The following is a 23562-nucleotide window of genomic DNA, read 5'->3' on the forward strand; positions in this document are numbered from 1 at the left end:
GGGGTTTAAGCTGTGCATTATCACCTGAGGTAATGGAAGGCAAATAAAAAGCCTTAAAGAAACTGAGATAAAAGCACGCAGTGAAGGCTGCTCATTCTTTCCAAACATCTCCTTCAATATTTTGATGTTGACCCTGAGCTGCTTTGTTATTCTGCTCAAACAAAACAAACTTCTGATTTGAAGGAATTGCTTTATAATTTTATTATCTGATTTCTTTATAATTTTATTATCACTTAAGACTTTCATCCTAGTTCCTAACTTTTAGATAATAACTGTCCTAGATAAAAAATTAATGTAATATTTTATTACTAAATAGATCCAGATACAAGAATGGTAAATACAGGACTGTCCAGCAGTCTAAATTTTGCTATTTCATTAAATTCCTTTACAGAAATCAACAAGCACTTTAATACAAGCAACATGTGTTTTTCAAGGTGAGGTTTTGACAAAATTTTCTATCAAGCATCTTAAGGAAACTCCCTACTCCCTGTCCTGCTCCCACTGGACAAAAGACAAATACTTCCTGTAACTGAAGGAAGCAAATAAAGGACAGAAGTTGTTCTGTGTGCTGCAGATATTACGCTTCCACAAGTACCAAGGTGTTCAACATAGTCCTGAAGAATCTGGAAAAGTGGGTCTGTACAGATTATTAAAGATGAGACGGGAAAATCAGAGCTAAAGACAGCCAAGGCAGTTTATGCTGAAAAAGGCAAATTGATGCAAATGACAAAAAAAAAAACAAAAAAAAAACCAAAAAAACACCACTTAGTTAAAGAAAAGCCCATCATTACATTTTACAAGTCAGAAAAGAGCTCAGAGTAATTTTGAATAATTCTCTGAAAATAGCATTCAGCAGCAGTCAAAAAGGCAAAAATGTTAAGAATTAATAGGAAAGAGCTAGAAACAGCCTAGAATATGAGACCAAATCTCTAAAACAGTTCTAGTCACATCTCAAAAAACCAAAAAAAAAAAAAAAAAACAAAAACTAAATAAGCACATACACCCCCAGAAAGAACAACTAACCCCCAACAACATAAAAACAAATGGTTCATAGAAGAAAGACTGATAATTGCAAATGGTTTCCATGCAAAGAAGGACACTTCTGTATAGAAACAGGTTAGAAAGTGATGAATACACTGAAGAGGGTGGCCTAATAATTGTTTTCCCTCAATTCCTCACAGAACATATGGATAAGAATGCCAAAAGCAGTTACTAGGCAGTCGTTTGAGTAAAGTTCCTTCACAACAGCATACAAATAAATAATTGAATTTGTTACCACAGGAAGTTGAAAGAAAGCAATGGGAGAAAAGGACTTTTTCTTACATTTTTCTAGTTAATAAAAACAGTACATGCTAAGACCACAGCCAGGACTAAGACCCAGGATGATACTGTGCTGGATTTCTAAGCATCTTCCATGAAGAAGTAAACATATCTCAGCCTGAAGAATGTCTGGCATCTCCCTGCTTTGTCACGTTTTAGAGTCTTGCAGATGAGCAATCTTCAGATGTTTTTAAGAGGCTATTTGGGTGGCAGGTCACTGAAAGTGTTTTCAGTTCTTTAAGATGCATCATAGAGAAAAAAATTAATTTCATGGGAAAAATGACAGTAAACCAGCACTTTCCAAACTTTGCAGTCTTACACGCACAAGCACATCTGCTTGCACACACACTAAAGGATATTCCTAATTTTATGGCTCTGTGAAGAAAATCCCATTTGTTTTCAATTCCTTTTTATAGAAGACACAGGTGCAAATCAACACAGAAACTACCAGAAAATTAAGAAGCTGAGACTGTCATAAAGGTTTACACAGCTCTTGATTACAAAGTATTATTGCTGTTCTCCATCTTTTTCCTATTTATTATCACTGAATCCCAAAACAGCCCAGGTTGGAAGAGACCTGCCCAACTCTTTGTGGGAAAGGGAGCCTGGATGAGATTATTGAGCATTCTCTCTAACTGTATCTTGAAAACCTCCAGCAATAGGGACACTACCACATCTCTGGGGAGGTTGTTCCAGTGAACGATTGCTCTCACAGCAAAAATGTGTCTTTTCTTATTTTGAGATGACACCTCTCCCTGTCACATATATTCAGCTGTACAACGCTGCCTACACTCCTGGTCCAAAAGCCTCACATGTGGCTGAGTCAGAAAAAAACATGAGAATAATCTCAGCTCAAACCAATGGTGCAAACTGCGGAAATGTCTTAAGATGCTCTTGCACTCCCACTGGTTTTGTCTTACAGAATACACAGCAGTAAGAATAAATCCATTTTTGGGGTAGAGGCTTGAAACACTTGTCTTCCTCTAATATTTCTTACTAGTTCAGCCAGTATAAACATCATTTTAGTAGGCAAAGAAATGTAAAAAACAAAAATATAAGATTGGTCTATGATACAATGGATGTTTTTTCCCCCTGAGATATTAAAAAACTTGAAAACGGCCACATGACTTCACAACTCTAAAAGTTATTTCACACTCAAAGGATTATTTCCCTTGTGTACTAGTAAACTCATAACAAACTCCACAATAAGGTTGCTTTAACAGAGTTAATACATATCATACTAAGTTTCCTTTCACTATTGCTAGATACTCCATCACAGATGCACAAGATCAAAATAAACTACATTTAATTCTTGTCTAGAAAATTTTGTGAGAAAACTATTTTTTTCCACAAAGCATAATCAAAGTTTCCACTCACTACAGAAAGAAACAAACTTCCAATTGAAGCTTCCACTGTCTACTTTGAAGAGACAAGCTGTACATTTTGTTTGCCTCTAAACCTGCAGGTTTTCCCCGTGCTGTTTTGCTGCAACACAATTATGCCTTCAACCTTGGCAGGTCACACCTTGTCCTCCCATTGTATGGCTTGCAGGACAGGACTAAGCAGGGAAAGCTTCCTAGTAACAAATCCTTGGAGTACAGGTAAGTAAAGGAACATGACAAACAGTTCTTCCAACACCCAAAAGTCAAATTTTCACCTCAGCATCCCTCTTCCCCTTGAAGCTCACAAGCTCAGTTTTGCCTTAGACATTGTGATTTGATAACCATTATGAAACTTCATCTAGTTTACTTGTGTCTCTTTATCAATTCAGTTAAACTGAACACCACCTTTGCATTAGTCCTATTATAGTTATTAGAGTTGATATAAAGAAATCAAAACTTGATAAGCTGAGGAAGCAATTGTTGTCTCACAGACAATACCTGTTTTTACTTGTCAACTGAAATTGCTGTTTTCATGCAAAGATTCATAGCTGGGATATGGCTGGATACAGTTACTAAAGGCTGATCTCTTTCAAGTGTTCCTACCAAAACCAGTAAGACCAAAGTTGATGCTCTCTGTGGGGAAGAACCAAGTGAAGAACAACCTAGACCTATTTTATTCTGTTCATCATCTTCAATATTGTGTTATTAATAATACCACTTACTTGTAACATATTGAGAGGCATGAGAATATGTATGAAGGGAACCTCTCATAAGGACTCACTTTACCTAAGGCCATTTGTCTCCTGAAGTTTTCTGCCAGTTTGGCTTATTTGATTTTTTGTTTGTTTGGTTTGGTTTTTATTGGTTTTGAATCAACTTAAGTTCCTGTCCTAAAATCAGGAATTTAATTTAGGCTCTCTGAATTGTATTCTGCAGGAACCTTTCACTTCTCAGATGACTACAGGGAAGCCCAGGGAGACAAACTTTGTTAGGTTAAAATTAATCTTTTTTATATAATAGCCTTTCCTGAAGTGACTTCAGATTACCTTCAAAAAATTTTTTCCTGGGGCAGTGGAAGGAATAGCAAACTAAAGAGAGACAGTTTCTATCCTTCTCGTAATTCTTAAATATATTGGCTAAGAAATTAAGTTCTTAAGAATTGAAATCTTAATTCTCTTTAATAATGGTCTCTTCTATCCAAATCCTAGGCTGCACTAATTAGAAAATCATCTTCCCAATATTTTTTTCTCACAGATCAAAAGAAATAAGAGAGAATTAGAAAGGCAGAACTTAGAACTAGAGTTTCTAGGTGTTCTAGAAACATTTCATGTATGTTTCAATCATCTTTTTTCAAATATTCCCTTCATTTCTTCTTTATACCCAACAACTGACTACAAACAAGTAACAATTGCCAAGCTAGCTTAAACAAAATGTATAATGTCTATACCTACACAAAAAAACCCCCTAAATATAAATTAATGCCAATTATACTGTCTGATCTCCACAAATAAGATGATGTTGAATTGTGTTGAACATCTTTCTAAGGCATGTAAATATTTTTTTCCAAACTTTTCTTCTTGTTGTTAATGTTTCTTAGTTAGAACAATGTTTATTTGATTTTCCATGGCACTTAAAGACAACCTACAAATTGTTTTTTTGAGTGTTCCTTCCAAGTGTTATGTTTTTAACCCTGTTGAAAACAAAAAAAAGTATATTTGTACAGAACAAAGAGGATAAAGTTACTAACTGAACATGCCATTTATGTATTTTTATTAAAGGAAATACTTAAAGTCAAAGCTAGCTATATTTTTTCTCTAACATTCTCACTATCCAGTTAAATCAGAAATTATTTTCTGAAGAAACAATGGAATCTAGAAGATAAAAAAGCAGGGCAACTACAGTACTTACCATAACAATTTATTTGCCAGCCTGTGTGAATGGCACCTCACTTTTCTATCACAGACAGAAAAAATCCACTCCAATTCTAAATAAGTGTAAAGTGTACTTTTGAACTGAGGTGAAACAAAAAGCAAATTTGAATCACAGAGCTTGTTTGAATTACAATTAATATCTTAAGTGAACATGCTGCAGAGCTTCATGAATATTCAACTACAGAGTTACCAATTTCACTAAATCAGTGCTTTTGGCATTAAAATTTAATTTTCTTCATTTTTTTAAGCAGGGTGGAGTAATGGAATTTTATTTAGTTCACTCATTAGGTTCATACTCTGCCCTCATATGTATTTCTTCAAGTACACCAACCCAAAAGTCAGGCATTAATAAATCACACAGTTTTTCTAGTCAGGTTACTCTGCAGACAGGCAGCAGTTACTTGTTCAGTTCACTCTCACAAAGCTGCCCAGCTGCAGCCCTTACTGTGCTGAGTTAATAATCCTGAGGAAGGTCTGAATATTGAAAACATGCTGAATATGCTTTGCACTGGTACATTATTTAATCTTATTAACTGACTAGAACATTAAATTCCACCCACTTAAATCATTACTTCATAGGACAATTGCAGCAGAAAATAACTGAACCTTGTGCTTAAGAAAGTGACGGACACAACAGTTCAGTTCTGACCTCTTCAAGAGATTTAGTTCTTCACTGTATAATGACACATTTTTTTACTATGTCTTACAAATATTTTGGGAATGGTGTTTTTGGGATTTTTTTGCATTTTAAGAACCTCAGAGCATTCAAAATACTGTGAATGTAATTCTTCATCACTTTCCAAAAACACTTTCCAGTACAGCAAAGATTTACTACTGTGAAGAAGAAAGTATCACTCCCCAATGCACTTCAGTGAAACTGGCCATTGGTCTTGCTTCTTCACCTGAACTGCTTATCAGATGTTGGCATTTTGCAATAGATACTGCTTCAGGCTAGGTCCAAACGGTTAAATTCACTGTAGTAAAACTCATGGTGTTACCTAAAAGCAGTTGTCTTGTTTCTTGCACTGCTGAACTAAATCTCACTTTTGTCACATACCCAAAGCACATTGCACTTCCAGTCACCAAGAATGCACACTTACATCCTGAGTTTTACCAACATCCATCTAGGTGGAGCATTCAGTTCAGTGGAATAATGTTTGATAGTTATGGGAAAAAATATAGCTCTTTGAATATTACACAATCCAACAATTATTTTTATCTTCTAGAAACAATTTTTTTAGGGTTTCATATCTTCTCATCTATGACCCCATCCACAATTTTTACTGAAGAGTTTAATTAAAATTGTTCATAAAGCAACATTTAATTTAAAAATTAGCAAATGGACAACATATATGCTGATCAAGGGAAAAAAAATTGAAATATGCTAAAAATTGTCAGAATAACAACTGACCTGTGCAACTCTCCTGTGTAAAGGGCTCCTTACTCACTGCACTGGATGAGACCCACAAATTAGAAATTAGCCCAACTGTTTCAAATAACAGAAATAAAACTTAAAGTACAAGGAAAAAGCTGATTACCTATCAGAGGAATTTAAAGTCTGGGATTCTCATGGTCAGCATAATGGCCTGTTGCACAGGTGAAGAAAGGATAATGAATATTCAGCAGGCTGATGGCTGGAATGCTGTAGGCAGGATCTTCCTATTTTAAACATAGAGAAACAAAGTCAATACTAGATAGAAAATGGTGGGATTTTTGTTTGTTCAAGCAAAATGAACAACTCCTTCAAAGCAGATGATCAGGCAAAGAAAGAAAACAGGATGTTACTACTTCCAAATAATCACAGAAAAACAAACCAGTGAGTAACAGAAACAAAGTGTGCAGTTTGCTTAAGAGCAAATGAGATCTCATTCTGCCATTTTTTACTGAAGTTTACTTCAACAAAAAGGATCTCTAGAAACTTCTGAAGTGACCTGAAGGAAGAGAGAAGGGGAGTTCTTTAACAGGATCACTATATCTCATTTTGAGAGCATCTGTTTAGTGTTGCTGGTTTCCCCAATGTTAATTTTAAAAAGGAGAACAACAAAAACACTCCTCATCCATAAACCAAATATCTGCATACCCTGAGTAGACTTCAGATAAAGAGACCAGTATTATCCTACATATTAAAAAGCCAAACAAACCCTAAACCTACGACAGGTGATTTATAGAGCACCTAAAGTAGTGAGTCCAAGTGGAGGTCCTGGAGTTTCATCAGCCTTAGAGTTTGCCTAGTCACCTTGAACATGCACAAAAGGACATAATGTGTGGAAAAACCACTTCAGATGCAAGAAAATTTTCAGGGAACAGATTCCTGTGCCCCAACTGCCCTTTTAAATGACCAGAAAGCAGATAAGGGCTGCTGTCTCTGGGTATTACTTTATTCACCCTGGCTAAGCTTCAAAACATCTGTTGCATAAGGAAAGTCTAATTAGAATGGCTGCCTCTACTCGGATGGCTGACATTTACTTGCCATGGGAAGAACCTGTCCACTAACCACATTCCCATGAGCCTGACTGACATGCCTAAAGAGCAGGCTGAGCAGAGTCTATAGCCTGTTCCCAAAGACTGCAGAAACCTCAGACCTTTTCCTTTTAGGCATTGGGGCCTCAATGGAAAAATCTGCAAAAGAGATGAGGGTGTCTGTTACAAACTAACAGTGTTCTGCACCACTTTGGAAAGCAGACAAACATATGGACTGCCACCAACTATTAGAACTTGGTGTGAAATCACAGGAGTTATCAGCCTGCAGCTTTCACGATCTGTTTCACAGACATTTACGAATCTTTTCCAAAATAAAGATAGCAGTGCACAAACAGACCATTTGGTAACCTGTGTCTCCCTACGTTAAAAAATTGGTTGGTTCTAAGCAGCTGAGCTATCAAAACCTGTTCTTCAGGTATTTTATTTTGATTATTTGTGTCTTATCTCCCTCATAGCAAGCTTACATATCTCCTACCAGTCTGGAGAGCCAAGAGACAGCATTTGCTGTGCCTGGTTTTAAGCTTCACACATGCCAGGTTGCCAGCTGGCAGATCAAACAGCATCAGTGATAATTTCAGCTCACAGTGAAGCCTTTCCCCGTAGCAGCACTAAGCTGGATCTCTCCTCTCTTACCACACCACTAATTTTCACTTATAGGAGTTTAATACTTTTGCAATCCTCTCCTGCCAAATTCAACAAGTCTGAGAAGTTCAAAGGGTACTGGGAGGGAATGAAGGGAGGGCAGGGAAGAAGAGGGAAAGATAGTTGGCTGACAACCAGAATAAACACATCATTTTTAGTCCAAGGAAAACAATACCAAAAAAAGATTTTGGAAAGAATAAATGCATAGCTAACACTTAAAGAAGGCTACAACATTTGAAGAGAAACGTGTCTCTAAACAATAGCCATGTAGTACTTTTTCTCTGGAAAAAAGCTTGTGTACCTAATGTTGTATGTTGAGGTTTCCCTCTTCCTCCTGCACTGCCATAAGCTGGTGAAGAGTTTCAAGCTAAGCTGATGCAGGAACTGGCAGATATCAGGAAGCTTGTATTTCCATGGCAGATGCAAGTTCAGATCTGAACAGCATCTGAAGCAGAGACTAAATAGAATAGTATAGAAATACAGAATAAACCAATGCCATAACAACTGTGGTGAGGGTGCTATGGACAGAGTTCTAAGGGAAATCAGGTTTCTTTGTTTCAAGTATTTGACAGTGTCATGAAAAATAAAAGCTAGAGTTTTTAAATTCCACACATCTCCTCTGTTGTCCTCTCCCCTTCTCCAATTAGGTTATTCATGTGACCACATAGTCTCAACAGCAAAAGTTACAATATTGTAAATGCAGCACAGATGTGCTGGTTTTACAGGCACATCATGTGTAGCCATAGAAGCACCTCCCAGGCTTGACATAAAAGGATAACCTTTGGAATTTTAATTACACAGGACTCTAATAAACAAGTATCAATAAATATTTATGGGTCTAACATTTGGACTCCCCTATTAGATTGGTAAAAAAACCCCAAAAGCAAGCAACAACCAACAAACCAAACCCACAGTCAGTGCTGTTGACATTCTCATTTAAGGATAAACCCAGGTAATTGTCCAGTACTCCATTTGGAACAGCTGGAAAGTAAACAAAGAATCCCCACAGAGGTTGAGAATGACATGTTTCCACACTCACTGGAGTTTGTGCAGCTGTGAAGCTACAAATTGTCACATTTTTCAGCACTTAAAACCAAAATTAAAGAGTACAATTAAATCCCAAAGATGCTCAAGATTCCTTCTAGAAAATTACTGTACTGAGATTACACAGGCTAGTAGAAATGAGAAGGGTGCAACTATATATGTAACACTGCAATGCTTATTTTGAGAAAAACTGTGATCCATGTACATGGCAGTAGTTTATCCTGTGTTTTTAGAAAAATTAAAAAGCTCAAATGTACTTAGAGGTAGTGCAGAATTTAAGTGGGCCTTCAAAATACAGAGTATCATAGTTGCCTCTAAGAATCACTTCATCAGCATGTTTATAACACCCTTGAAAGAGTATTAAATAATAACTAACAACTGAAACAAAAGTTTAAAATATGTATTTCTACCACTGATACACACTTGATATCAGACCTCTCAACTGGACTTCTAAGAGTGTGTTAAAAAAAACACTTGAAATAATTATCTGACTGTTGTGGATTAACATATGCAAATTGACCTGCACATTGTTCTGCATTTTGAGCCAGTCTCATTTGAACCTTGAGGATTCTTCAAGCTAATTGGAATAAAGAGAACCAGTTACTTAGCTTTCAAACAAGGCTTCCATTTCTCCAAGTCTTTCTCTAATACTCCTCAGGAGACAAGAGAACGAGGCATAGAAATGTCTGAGGAAACAATTCAATTCCATAACCAAGCCTACAGTTGCTAAAATAACATGCCTTCCTCTGCTTGCTGTGTTTTATGAAGGAAGTTGAATTTCCTGCTGTCTTCGAGAAGCAACATTCATCAAGACTTTGAGCCCCACAGAGATGCTAAAGATTCCATTAGCTATTATTTCATTTCTTTTCTCTTGAATAGCAGGGTGCCCATAACTGCCTCAGGAACAAGGTGTGACGTTACAGGGAGAAAAATCTACATGGGCTGATGCAGTCTGTAAGCTGATTTTCACACTTCCTGTCATGCTGAAGGAATTTAGAGAAAGGTCAACATTTTCAGCAGCTTATCTTGCAGAGAAATGGGAACTTGGTCCAAATATTCAACATACAGGTCATGAAGAAGCAACTGAACTCAGCAGGAACCCAACTGTCCCATTTGACCCAGACAGTTTGGGATTCATATAGTTGGGACACATTCTGCTCTCAGGTGACACCACAGGGCACCTGGAACTATGGGGCAACTCTGCTCTCCAGTACACTGAGCACCTCTGTCACAGTCTCAGTCCCACAATCTCCCTGTCCAGGAAAGGGCTGGTAATGCTCCGTGGCAATTCGTACATAATTTTTGATATTTTTATTGCTATAGCAACTGAGTGTAGGCATTTAAACATAGCAACAGACTTTTTATAGCACTTTCTTGGATGTCAAAAAGGCACGTTGTTTTATTTTCCAAGCAGATGCTCAGAAGATAAGTACACACAGGATGATTGTACAGTACTCACCTTCAAAAGGAAGGAAAAGCCTCCCAGCTTCACAACTTCTGAATCATATAAGCTGACAGATGAGTGTAAGATACATTGTGAGTTGTGAGGTTTTTATCATGAATTTAAGAGATTTTGTCCTGAGAAAACGTATCACCAACTACTACCTAAGAATAACACTAGATTAAAAAACTGCTGCATCTGTGCTTATTTTGTAAAAAGCTGTACAAGAATTTACAAGTCCTACTCTATAGGGAAAAAATGTCCATCAACTCTTCCTGTCAAGCAACAGAAAAAGGGAAATCGTCTTCATATGAAGTGGATTCAGATTCTCTGGAGTGATCAAAGTCCACTGAGACAGACCCATAGGTCATGTACATGGGCAAAGCTCCACACAATCCAAACAGGAACAGCAATTTGCAAGAAGACGGTTTGACTTGCTAGATGGTTTAAGGAAGTACAAGTCATCATTTTCATAATAAGAATCACAGAATAATTAGGGCTTGGAGGGACCTCTGGAGATCATCCAGTCCAACCTCCCTGCCAAAGTAGTGACACCAGTGATTCAGGTGGGTTTTGAATGTGTCCAGAGAGCCTCCATCTCCTGGAACAGTCTGTGCCAGTGCTCTCAATGTAAAGAAATTGTTTCTCATGTTGAGATGGAACTTCCTGTGTTTCAGTTTATGGCCATTGCTCCTCATTCTGTCACTGGGCACCACTGAAAAGGGTCTGGCACCATCCTCTTAGCCCACCTTTGAGATATTTATAAACATAAATGAGATCCCCTCTCAGCCTTCTCTCAGCTAACCAGGCCCAGCTCCTGCAGCCCCTCCTCATTGGAGAGAGGCTCCAGACCCCTCATCCCCTTTGTGGCCTCTGCTGGAACCTCTCCAGAGGAGCCCAGAACTGGATACACTTCCAGGTGTGGCTGAGTAGAAGGGCAGGATCACCTCTCTCCATCTGCTGGCCACACTCTTCCCAATGTAGCCCAGGCTACTTTTCTTGTGTACAGTATTTTTCCTCTGGGTCCTTAATTTTAGCATCATTTCTAAAGTGATCAGCAAAAATCACCACTTGATATTTAATGTAATTTCTGAACACATTACTAGATAGAGAAATACCAAAAAGCAACAGGATAGATTTCCTTGGAGATCTTTAGGTATTATTCACCCTTCTGTTACAATTACATGTCAGCTTTGGAGAGAGTGAAATGGTTGATGTCTGCCATTTTACTAAGAAAAATACTTAAAATCTGATAAACCGAAAATGTCAAAGCGTTGCAAAAAAAATGAATCCAACAGGAAATATCAAGAGCTTTGTAGAAGGGTACATGTTTGTTAATACTCCAGTGACTCTATTCCATTAGCACATAATATATGAGGTTTGGAAGGAACATTTTAATGCTGTATTTAGTGCAGAAGAGATTTCAAACAGATCCCAAAAGCTCAACACAAAGATAAAAACTGAGTTTTTACATGTTGAATATATCCCACAAAATCTTTCTTCCGGACCCTTAAAGATATTTTTACTTAATGCAATTGAGTAGTTTTCAAGCCTTCCTAACCTTGCTTCAGGTTCCTAAGATACTTGGGAATTCTGATAAATCTGCTTTGGTTTCAACAGTCTGCTCCACTGACCATTGCATTTATAAAACCAGCTTTTAGAGAAATGCTGATAATTTTATCTAACGAAGAATAGGAATAAGTTCTTAACTGCAACAGTCCTCAGGGAAGTCTGGATGGGCACCACTACACTGGCATAAGGGAGCAAGGCACAATATGTAGGGCTGCTTCCAAGACTTTTCCAGTCTGAGGTGATGTGCAGAACATCTGATTGACTTAGCACCTCCTCCTGGGACAAATTCCACCCTCCACTGCAACTAGGCCCTAATAATGTAATTCTATTTTCACAAGCCCAGAGCTCAGTGCCTTTCCTTTACTATTTATACAGAAAAATATGGGAAATTCAGCAGCTGAAATTGAGAAGTAATTTTCATGCATTGTCAAGTTATTTCTCTTCCTCTCCACAAGAGCTCCTTCAACTTATGGCTAGACACTTAATTTTTAATTTTTCTGTTCAGCAGTTACAGCATAGTTCATTACAAACTGGGAAGTTTTAAACAACATTAATTGATATATGAAACCTTACTCTATTCTACTAGCTTCTAAAAGAGACTGGAGATACTGGGAGAACTTTTAAAAATGAAATAGAGGATTTTTCTAGTCCAAAATTTCAGAAAAATCTATCATTTTGCTTATTTTGTAATTTGTTAGTACAAATTAAGTCCAAAATAATGGATGAGAATAGACCTTCTCCTACTCAGATTGCCCTGAGAGAGTCTTTACCTTTGTGGTGTTCACTAAGTGCCTCCTCTGGCAACACTGAAGTCAATGGAAACTTTGCTGACGATTTCAAAAGCAAAGATTCAGAGCCAAAATTCCCCATGTATAACTTCAGCCTTACAAAACATTCTGCAGAATTATATAAACAGCAATAATTTTATTCAGAAGGCAAGACTCTACCCCAAAGCAATCATTGTACTTGCCCCAGAAGCCCAGAATTTCTATCACACTTCCATTTTCAGGATGCAAAATATTACAGTGGGTAAGAAAACAATGTGCAGTGCCAACACAAAAAGCTTTCCCCACCACTGCTGTTTGTTACATGAACTTCTCAACCTCTTTGCTCTTTGCAGAAATCCCAGTAAGTAATCCAGTGGGCTGTATTTTATAGCCATGAGATTGCAGCTCTCTTTGGACAATCACCAGGTGTATTTACACATAAATTAGGGGACAGCAGTGACTCTAAAGTATGTATGTGCATCACAACAAAACAGAATATGCTTTAGCTAGGGAAAAGACTTTAAGGTTCACATACTCGACATACATTAGCTGGCAGGTTTGCATGCTTCCCTCCCTGCTCCTCTCATCCTCCCCTCTCCCAGCAATCCCTGTTAGCATAGGAAAGATCATATTCTACAAGCCTTACATGTCCAAACCCACAGATCTCTACAGATATCTAAAATACTACAGGTCCCAGATTACTTGTGATACCTAAAGATTTTGTGTTTTGCACATTATAAAGATAGGTGAAAGTTCTAGCAAATGGTGAGGCATTCTTATTCTTGATTTCAGCTATGAAATGGGGGTGAGTGTGGTCTTTATTGTTGGTAATGTTTCCTCAATCTTTTAGATATTTAATAAATCTGGCAATTCCTAAGTAAAATTTAATTCTCAAATTGCTTTTTGAGATTGTAAAATTCACAATAGACACTGAAACTAACTTTAGGGAACAGAAATATAAAGCAAAAAAAAAAAAAAAAAAAAACATTACATCTACCAACTTAGATTAGAGGATTAAATCCAGGGATGTTATTAGAGCTGAAGCTCTCCATCAAAACCTGAGGTTACAAGTCCACTTGCTCTAATTAAGAGACCCCTTTTCAGAATCCTTAAGACCTACTTTCCAGTGAGGGAAAGTGAGTTATAATTTCAAAACACTACCATAACAGTCACAGTCTTAGCTCTCCACAACAGCTCTACACATGTACATAAGCAGTAATTCACTTCTATCTTGAGTTACTAGTTTAGAAGCTTACAGAGATCCATCACCCACTCAGATTTCCTTTCTGTCAGTGATACTGAGATCCAAAACATCTCTTTGACCCACTTTTCAAAGGAAGCACAGGCAGAGAGCACATCACAAGGAAATTCTTTTGCTTAGTTTACAGGAAGGCTGCAAGTTAGGACAGCAAAAAGATGTATCTCTGCCCACAAATCCCCCAGATCTTTAAATAACCCACAAACCTTGAAACAGTGAGGATTTTCTTTCCCCTTCCACTCACAAACGACTTTATCCTTCCTCTTCCTGGACTTACACACTTGTCTAACAACAGCAAATAGATGAGGAAGGAGAACTCCATGTGAGGAACATACACATACCCATATAAGGAGGACCTGTCTCTCTTAGGTCCAGCTCCTTATACCTTTCTGTACTCTGTCCTAAATAACTTTTTAGAAAGTTATTTGACACCAAACTATCCTTAAAAGCTGTCAGGAAGCAGATTGATTGAAAGGAGAATGAAATTAGCTGGGGCTAAACATGGGAGTTACGAAGCTGGTTGCTAGATAATTCTTAATTTCCAATGTTTTGGTCCAAGAAAAATAGGACTATAGTTATTAAATCTGACATATAAAAAGATAGGAGGTAGGGAGGCATACAGGTTTCATGCAATTTAGAACTTAATCCAGAAGAATGTGAAGCAGATGGATTTCTAAAAGTTAAATACAATGAAAATCCTAGGTACTCGTAGTGCTGACATTAACACAATATTCACCATGCACAAATAAAATTTGTATTAAATTACACTTTTGTCGTCATAATACCTTTACTGAAGATAAATTTACACATAGGTACTTCATTATATATTCTAAGTTACAAGAGAAAAAAGAATTGTGTGAAATAAGAACTATAGTTGTTGAAATGCTATATCATGTATTAGATATACATACTTGGTTCAGACTTGGAGAAGTCAGACACTGATTAGTTATTCCAACTTTTAGGCATTGTTAAAAATAAAAATAAGTCATGGAAACTTAAACACCTTCTAGAATACCATCTAAATGTATACATCCATGTAGAAGTTGAAGGATTGCATAAAACATCACAAGTAAAGTAATACATGCAAGATCAACAAATCAGAATGAGGGTCTTTGAAGGCCAAAACCAACACTGTATAAGTGAGTATCCTCAGTATTCAGCATTTCATATACTGGGCTGATTCTTACTTTCCACTATTCTAATAAACTTAGATTTCTGTGAGTTGTATCATTAGATTATTGGGCTCCAAGTGTGGTATAATTGTTGATTTGGGATATTACTGTTGATTTAAAACGTGAAGGCCCGATAGAAGTCTAACCTAAATGTACTAAGCTGTTCACTAATGATTGTCCAGAGAAAAATAAAACTATTACAAGTTTTGCAACAAGATCTGAAATGCTTTAACAAGTAAGATTCATTCATCAGAGCCTCTTGAAGCTGGATGAAGAAACCTTTCACAAAAGTGTACATAACACCTACCATATGAAATATAAATGCAGTGACTGTCAGCACTCACAAGAACACTTTGTCTATGCTCAGAATTCTAAACTCACCCTGTCTCTGTATGTCAGAAACTAAAAACTATAATCACTCTGCAGAGATGGAAATTCACTACTGATTGCAGAGAATTTTTCACCAGATCAAGCCATGCTATGCAGATTTGAAAAATCAACTCACTAACACAAGTTGCTAGTAATGTGAGCTAGTAACAGAACCTAAGTCTTCAGTTTCAGCTATCACTTCCTTGCACTGACCTCATTCTTTCACGTTGTTTACATTCTGCTGTCTGAAGCAAAAGACCTTAATATACACATAAATTAAAACACATTTTTGTCTTACTAATCAAGGAATTAAATACACTTTAATGCAGAATGCCTACCAAATAGCACAGATAAAACCAAAAACCAAAATATCAGGAAAAGCAAATAATTAAATTTTTTTGTACTAAAGGAAACATGTTTGAACACTTGAAGATAATTGTTTTTCTCTGTACAGCATTCCAATTAAATACAACTTTGTGGTATTAATTTACATCTAACAGGACTAAACCCAGAGACTGTATAAAGAAATGGCTCTGAAAAAGCCTTTTTAAAAGATAAATTCCAGACAAGCAGGTAATCCACCAACATGAACCACTCCAGCACTGTTAAAAGCATGAGGCAAGGAAGTCATACAATTAAAAAAAAAAAAGAAAAAGAGTAATCTGTGATTTATCTGTTTCTCTATAACATGGATTACTCCTAAAACTCCCTCTTGGTTAGTACAATGGAGATGACAGTATCTGTGCACCAGGTTACCTTGAATTACTGACTACATACCTTTATTATTCAAGTCTCAGTATAATTAACACAGCTTTTCCTTTTTCATTCTTGTATAGTCCCAAAAAGTTTGCAAGCAGAACGAGGTTGCATTGACTACACACAGTCTTTAAGCAGCTAAAATCTGACAAAGAGATAGAATTTGAAGGGATGGGGGATAAGAGGTAAAGAACCAGCTCCTCAGTATCACAAGAAAAAGGTACTGTACCTTTAAGGAGGAAAAATGGTTCCGTTCTGTTTCACGGCTGAAAAAGAGCTTATTCCTAGTTATAGAGATTACTTACCTAAAACTTCAGTTATTCCTCTCTTTCCCCTCGGGCCAGCCTCTCTTTCACTCTTGGGAGCTTTTACCATTTAAGGTCAATGTTACGTCTGGCTCTAGTAACTAAAGCTGAAGCAATTTTTAACTCAGAGATCCAACAGGCTGCCTAACATTAGAATGAGAGTTTAAAGTAATTCTTCAGAAAGCTTTTCTTGCCTCAGAGAATTACAGAATTAAAGGCTCTCCTATTCTGGCATAAGTACTCTGGGTACAACATGATGCAGACATCCCATTAGCATTCTTCAAGTTCACTGCATATAAGCTCTACTTACTCATTTCTGATTAAAACAGGCAAGTAGGAAGAACAGATGAAACCGTTTACATCATGTTATGTTAACCCTTAGAATTTTCTACTGACACAGATGCTACTATTTTTCATTCCTCTCCCCCCTCCCTTTGTTTGGTCAGAAGGAGTCTAAATTAGAGAGCAAATAGAAAGCATGTGAACTTTTAAAGAACGCTGGCTTCAGTCCAGTCAAGGGCTCTGCTCTCCACTTGCAGAGTAGAAAAAATTCCCAATGAAGTCCACAGAATTTGCTTGTATCCCATGAGAGAAATGTAGCTACATATGAGGCTTGAAGAGGGAAAAGAAACCCAAAATCTTTACCACAGTACATTCAGGTACCTACAGAGCAATCATGTGCATGTGATTCAGAGCTCTCAGCTCTAAAACTGAAAGAGATTTTATTTCAGCCCATTAGCTACTTTAGATTATTTAGTTATGAGTATTACAGTTACATCCACAGATTCTAACTAAGTGTTCTCTATTGCCAGGTGCTGGGAAGTTATTAAATGTAAAAAAGCCAAACCCTGTCCAAAAATCCTTTCACAACTGAAGTAAATACAAGAGAAGAGAAGGTGGGTAATGTAAGGGGAAAAAAATGGGTACGGTAGCAGATAGCATGTAAAATTATTGGATACTAAGTTTTGAAGGGATATATTAGGGCTGTTTTAAGAGAAAGTACTGAACAATACTAAATTAACTGCCTTTTGACAGTGGCTGATAAGATCAGTAAGGCAGAAACAAATCAGACAAAGGAAAGATTTGATTATTTGACTTGGAAAGCACCATAGGGGACTGGTGCATGGCTTGTAGGAGAAGTGGGCAAAGATGAATTGATGGCAACAAAGAACAGAAAATTAGAAGCTGAGCACCTGCTTTGTGCCACATCATACTTCAGCTGGTACTAGAAAATCTATTAATCTACACTTAAAACATTCTTAGTTCCAAAAATCAATATATTGAAAAAAGGCTCCGAAAAACTTCTGCAACATCGATGCTTAAATTTGTTCCCCACATAAAGGGAGTAGCTAGGATTTTCCACTACCCTTTCAGGTATTGATGTCCTTTGTCCACTTACAGTCCTTGACACCATTACTGACTCTAACAAGGCATTTTAACACACCTGCTTTCATCTTTTTTAATTACTATTTCATTACCACAAAATCAATTCTGAAATATCTTCTTGTGACTCAGCATGGTTTCAGTTGTCCATCTAGCTATCTGCAGTTACAGAATTTTTACTAGCATCTGTAACTCATCATTTTTCAGTTTTATTATCTCAGAACTTCTAGGCCACAAGTGTCAAATGCTTCATTTGTCTACAACAGAAGTTGTGTTCCTGTTAAACCTGCTTTCATCCCTCTCAGAGCAACAACTGCTTTGAACCCAGTTTGGGCAAGAACAAGTTGTTTACTGTCTTTCAGCATTATTGTCCTCTGGGAAATAAAACTTCAGTGAAGTTGCTTGTTCATTGGTCTATCATCCTACAGCCACTGTTGGCCAAATTTAGCCCGAATTTCTTAAAGTAATTGGGGCCTCACAATATTTTCAAGTTCCCAAAGAGTTAGTGAAAAAACAGTGCTTGTAAAGCAGATTTAAGCTACTGCCCCCACTATGGGGAAAACCTATAGCAAGCAGAGTTTTTGTTTGGCCTCTCCAGTTGCACCACACAAACATGACCCCTGCTGTCTAGGTAGGATTTAGGGGACAGAATGATTCTGGAGGTACTCACAAGAGGAGGAAGACAAAGCTTCCATCAATCTTGTGCTCCTGAAACAGCTTTTTATATTCTATTCTATAGCTTTGGCAGATTCTTTGCCCAGAGATTTGTTTAGTGTGAATGATTTCAGGCCAAACAGAGGTGAAAGCTGCTTGCTAAAATCTAAATTATTGAATGACAAAATATTAGCAGCTGAAATTTAATTATTTCAAGTAGATTGTCAAAATTCTATCAAGAAGGCATAGTAACACGTACCACATTAAAAAAGTAAGCAAATTACTTTTTTAAAGATCTGGTTTTTTAAAAAAAACCATTCTAATACAGATGGCTTGGCAACCCCCCCCATAACACAACATATTTATGTTGCCAGTACTCCACTATTGTATACCCCTGGGAGAGCATAAAATTATTTTTTTATAAGTATCTGAAGTATTTCAGAGTGGCTAGAAGCAGTTCTCTGCAGTTACATATGGCTTGGTGGTTATGGGATGTGCGTGCCTCCATCCCACCAGTTAAGTTTCCATTTCCCTGATTTTCACAGCTCTGTGACCTATGAAAGCAGCACAGCACAGGAGTAACAAATTTAACACAGCAACATTAGGCTTCCTGGGCTGGGCTTCTCAAGTTCTAAGATTTTTACTTGCACCTTTCAGGAAGTGAAAACCAGCACTAAACAAAAGCACTAAAATCCTTGTCATACTGAATCAAATGGAGAGCTCTGCCTCTCAGACTGAAGTAGAGGTAAGATCCACACAGGGACTTCATTTTTGGAACACAAACATTTTCAAGCACTAGCTTTGGCTAGCACAGCAGAAAAGTGATCTTGCCACAATCTTTGTTTTTTTCTAGTTTTGGCTGTAATTGGGCAGTCTGAGAGATAAGAACTGTAACTCAAATTGCATTTTTATGTAGAAATAGTTGTAAGTATCTTCATTTGAGCTTTTGAGAATTCTCATATTTTTTAAGATTTACTTTATTATTATTATCACTACTGCTATATTTGAAGATTTTATGCTTCAGGACATAAAGATACTTTGCATTAAAATATTGTTTATTAACATTCCTGAGCATATGTAATAGCCATCCATAATGGCAAGTCATGATTACATGCTCAATTTTTTACCCAATGACTAAAGTACAAAGATTATTCATCAGAGAGGCTAAAAATTTGCAGCAGAATTGATAACATTTGCACTTAAAACTGGAGTTCTAGGACACGAGTTTTCATGCTCCATTTTAATGGGATCTCAAAGGTGTTTTTATCAGTTAAAACTTTACTTGCATCACACTTAGAATGCATCTCTGTCCACCTCCCAAATAACAACATGCATTCAATTTTGTTTATTGAATCATTCTCATCATCATATTTCTCAACTGTATGGAAAAACTAGTCAGCTGAGTTAAAGTTTATGCCAAATTTTTGCTGTGTCCTTTTGTTTTCTTGCACAGAACATTTTTTCCAAATTTAAATATTTAGTCCTGCATCAGATTTGTGTTTTCAATTGCTCTTCTGGCTTGCATGTTGCTACCATCATAGTGCACACAAAACTGAAGTCACCTACTCTCTTCTACCCACCACAGTATGCAATTCTTATCTGCCAGCTTCATCCAGACAGGAGGAAAAAAACAAAAATAATAACAATTCTGTTAACTTAATGTATTAAAAAAAAAAAAAAAAAAAACCACCACACCAAAAAAATCCAAGGCAAAAACATGCAATAAAATTTTCCCATCTGGGACTCATTCTGCTGAACATTAAATCCCAAATGCAACCCAGAAAAACAGAACTAAAATGTGTGCTAGCTCAAAAGGGTAGTATTACTCAATATCACTTTGCCAGTCAGCTATGCTAGATCATTTCTGCAAAATGTAAAAAATTTTATTAACTTTTAATAATGTTTATGCAGCAACTTATCTAGATGAGTCTTCTTCAAGGCAGGGAATTTGCTCCAGCAAAAGACAAGCTCTTCACATGAATCAGAAATGCTAAATTAAAAGAATATGCAATTGCAGAACCTGCAGAAGGAGGCAAGGACAGGTTTGTTAGAGCCCAGTCATCTTAAGGAAAACCATCCATCTCTATGGACAACAATGGAAAATCAAGTTTGCTTTGATGCCATGATTGAGGTACAGATGATCCTGTAAACCAGATGGAAAGATCTGAGACTTTAGGGACAAGGACTCAGAGCACCTGCAAAACCCCTCTTCATCAAGCTACAAGTCTTTTTATTTATAAAAAGCTAATGTTTTTCTCAGTCCCAAAATAGCCAGCTAATAATCTCTATATGAGAAACAGGCAGGGGCCAAGAAACAAAATGTCAATCTGTTTTCCAGTTTTCATTGCCACATGATCAATAAAATGATCCAAACTGACAAACACAGTTTCAATGCCCAAGTCCTTCTAGACAAATGTTCACCAAAGCATTTACAGCAATCATTTTCTTTTCCCATATTAACGTCTTCTATTTTTTTCCTCCTCCCTTTAAGAAAGTGGTTTTAAAAATGGAGTTCCAATAAAGCACCAAATTAGGATGTTTATAATAACTTATGGGAAAACAAAACAGTATCAGAAATTTAAACCTTTGTGGGCAAGGAAGTTACTCTATTTCCATGCCCTTAAAATCTAGCCTGCTAGTAAGCTAAATATATCAAATATTTTTAGCACACATAGAATCTTACAAGGTCATGGATGCATTTCACTTAGTCTAATTAACTGTTTTATGAGGTTGAGCTTTAATTTCTGCTAATAGCAATTGAAACCTTAGCATGTCCGCAAGCAATACATTAAATACATTGCTATGTGACTGTCCTGTGTTCTAGGGAAAATCCTTTTGGGAAGATGATACAATTAGAATTAAAAAAAGTAAAGCACTGATGGGTTTTGGGTATTTTTTTGGACAGGGGGTGGAGGGAGGAAAGAAATAAAAAAGGAAAGTTTATTAATCAAAGAAGATCTTCCAATAGAGTTGACACAGCCTTTGGATCATTAATCATGTACAGAGAGTTTCTCCCATCAGAGCTCATTTTCTGGTTTGATTTTGGGGTTGGTGGCAGTGAGGAGTTAAAATGGGATCTACAATAGCAGGATTCCAAAAAAAAAAAGAAGAGGGATGAAGTTTGAAAATTATTTTCTGGGGATCTTTTAGGAAAGTTGAAGAGATTAGTAATTACTATCATTAAGCTGCATCTCACCTTGGTTGTGGGAAATAAGACAGAATGAAGAATTAGGAGAATTCCAAAGGATTACAGGCTTTTCCTTCCACATATCTCCATCCATATATATATATGGATATATATATATATATCCATATAGCCTGTATATATGTGTATATATATATACATATGTACAGACATGTAATAGCATGCTCTGGAAATCTGAAGTACAAGTGAAGGAGACTGGTACTGCACACCAATCTAGGCCAAACTGGTAAAGGTTATATTTCTTCCTGAATTCAGAATTCATACTGAATTTGGACTTCCTTCCATATCCTAGTCTAATACAAGATAAATGAAAATATTGCAAGAAGATACTTAAGATTTGCAGGGAAAGGATGTAAGAAAGAAATTTTTTAAGGATTTAAGATTACATTCCCTTCTTGAATTAATAATAAAAAACTGCTAATCTCACATGAAACTTGATATCAGCATATCCCCTACCCATCCTGATTCAGAACATTTGCACTCAACTAACAGCCCTAGATTTTAAGAATTATTTGCACGTTGAAGTTTATATTTACCACATGGTAAAATAAAACTTCTGAGGAAGCTATGTGGGAAGATTTTATCAGGTACACTATAAGTGACTTCCATTCCTACAGCAAAAAGCAAAGATAAGTGTAAATCCTGGTCAGAGACTAATTTTGGTTAACACTTACTTTCAATGCTGCAATTTTACACTGCCATTTGTTCTAAAGATTCCCAAAGTTATTCCACCTTTATCAGTAGAATTTCAGAGAAAAGCTTTAACATACATTTTTGTTGACTGGATTACTGCTGCTGCCAGATTGTTGCATGTTGATAATCATTCCCACAGTTGCAGGCTTCATTGGATGGTTTGTGGTTTTGTATTTTCCTTAGACTAAGGAAATCATAATAATAATAATAAGGTAGTGCATTTTAAAAAAGGAAAAAAATAGTATCAGTAGGAATGTCTGTAGATGAAGTTGTCTGTCACTTTCCATTGTAACACTGCACCTTTGCAGTTTCAGATATTTGACATATGACACAAATGTGATATTTGGGTCAAAGTGACTGGCTTCAAAATTTTGTCAGCCAGCATGTTTGAACTGTTTCCAAAATAAAAGGGGGACAAAATTTGTTATATATACACTATATATGTAAGAACATTTTTAGAAAACTTTAAAGAAGCTATTTGATGTTCTACAGAAAAAGGGATTGAATTTAGGACTGCAACCATAATTTTTTCTTGACTCTTTGGAGGTGCTCAATTTTTAATTTTTTAAGAAGTCTCAAATAACACATTTCTACTGAGCATGTGTCTACAGTTTCAGAAAACAACAGGAATTGATTATGCATAGTCAGTATCACCATATGCACATAGCTAAATGTTTGTCTGCCCTGAACCTTTGCAAAACTGGGATTAATAGTCATTTATTTTGCATTTTTGCAGCTTCACATAGAAGTAGCTGCTGGTGCTTCATTCTTTGCCTATGTTTAACAGGATGCATTACAGTGGAAATTTTTGCCACACAGCCCTTAAAGCACACTGCATTTCTGCCATGCCTCCAGAACTGCCCAAAATACAGTGTTGTAATTTGTTGGAAAGATATGCCATTATCAATATGAGACTCTAAAGTTACATTTTCTTTACCTGATCCTTCCACACCCCCCTTTTCATTCTTGCCTCTGAATTAGATTGTGTCTTTTTCACCTCTGATGTAAAGCCTAAAATCTCCTCTCTACATTTGTTCCTGTACTTTAGTCTGATCATATTTTCCTGGTGGGTGTTTATTAATGAAAAGTCAGTGACCTATTTTTCTGTATGTTCTCTTCCTAAGATCCCCCTCAAGGTGAATGTGCTAGTTCTAAAAGACATAAGTGTTTTGTTAAAAAATGCCAGC

The 23562-nt window shown here is 36.6% G+C and overlaps 1 protein-coding gene across 1 annotated transcript in view; it reads right to left on the bottom strand.

Moving 5' to 3' along the window:
* IRAG1 (inositol 1,4,5-triphosphate receptor associated 1) overlaps nt 1-16655 on the bottom strand; it is a 60575-nt gene extending 43920 nt beyond the window's left edge. Inside the window, exons 1-2 of the mRNA XM_031505074.2 lie at nt 16441-16655; nt 6172-6292 (exon numbers count right to left, since the gene is read on the bottom strand). The gene's annotated coding sequence lies outside the window, so the exon portion shown is untranslated. The remainder of the gene's footprint in view (nt 1-6171; nt 6293-16440) is intronic.
* Between the last annotated feature and the right edge of the window lie 6907 nt (nt 16656-23562).

Source organism: Lonchura striata, chromosome 6 (assembly GCF_046129695.1).
Source record: "Lonchura striata isolate bLonStr1 chromosome 6, bLonStr1.mat, whole genome shotgun sequence".
In the NCBI taxonomy this organism is placed as follows: domain Eukaryota; kingdom Metazoa; phylum Chordata; class Aves; order Passeriformes; family Estrildidae; genus Lonchura; species Lonchura striata.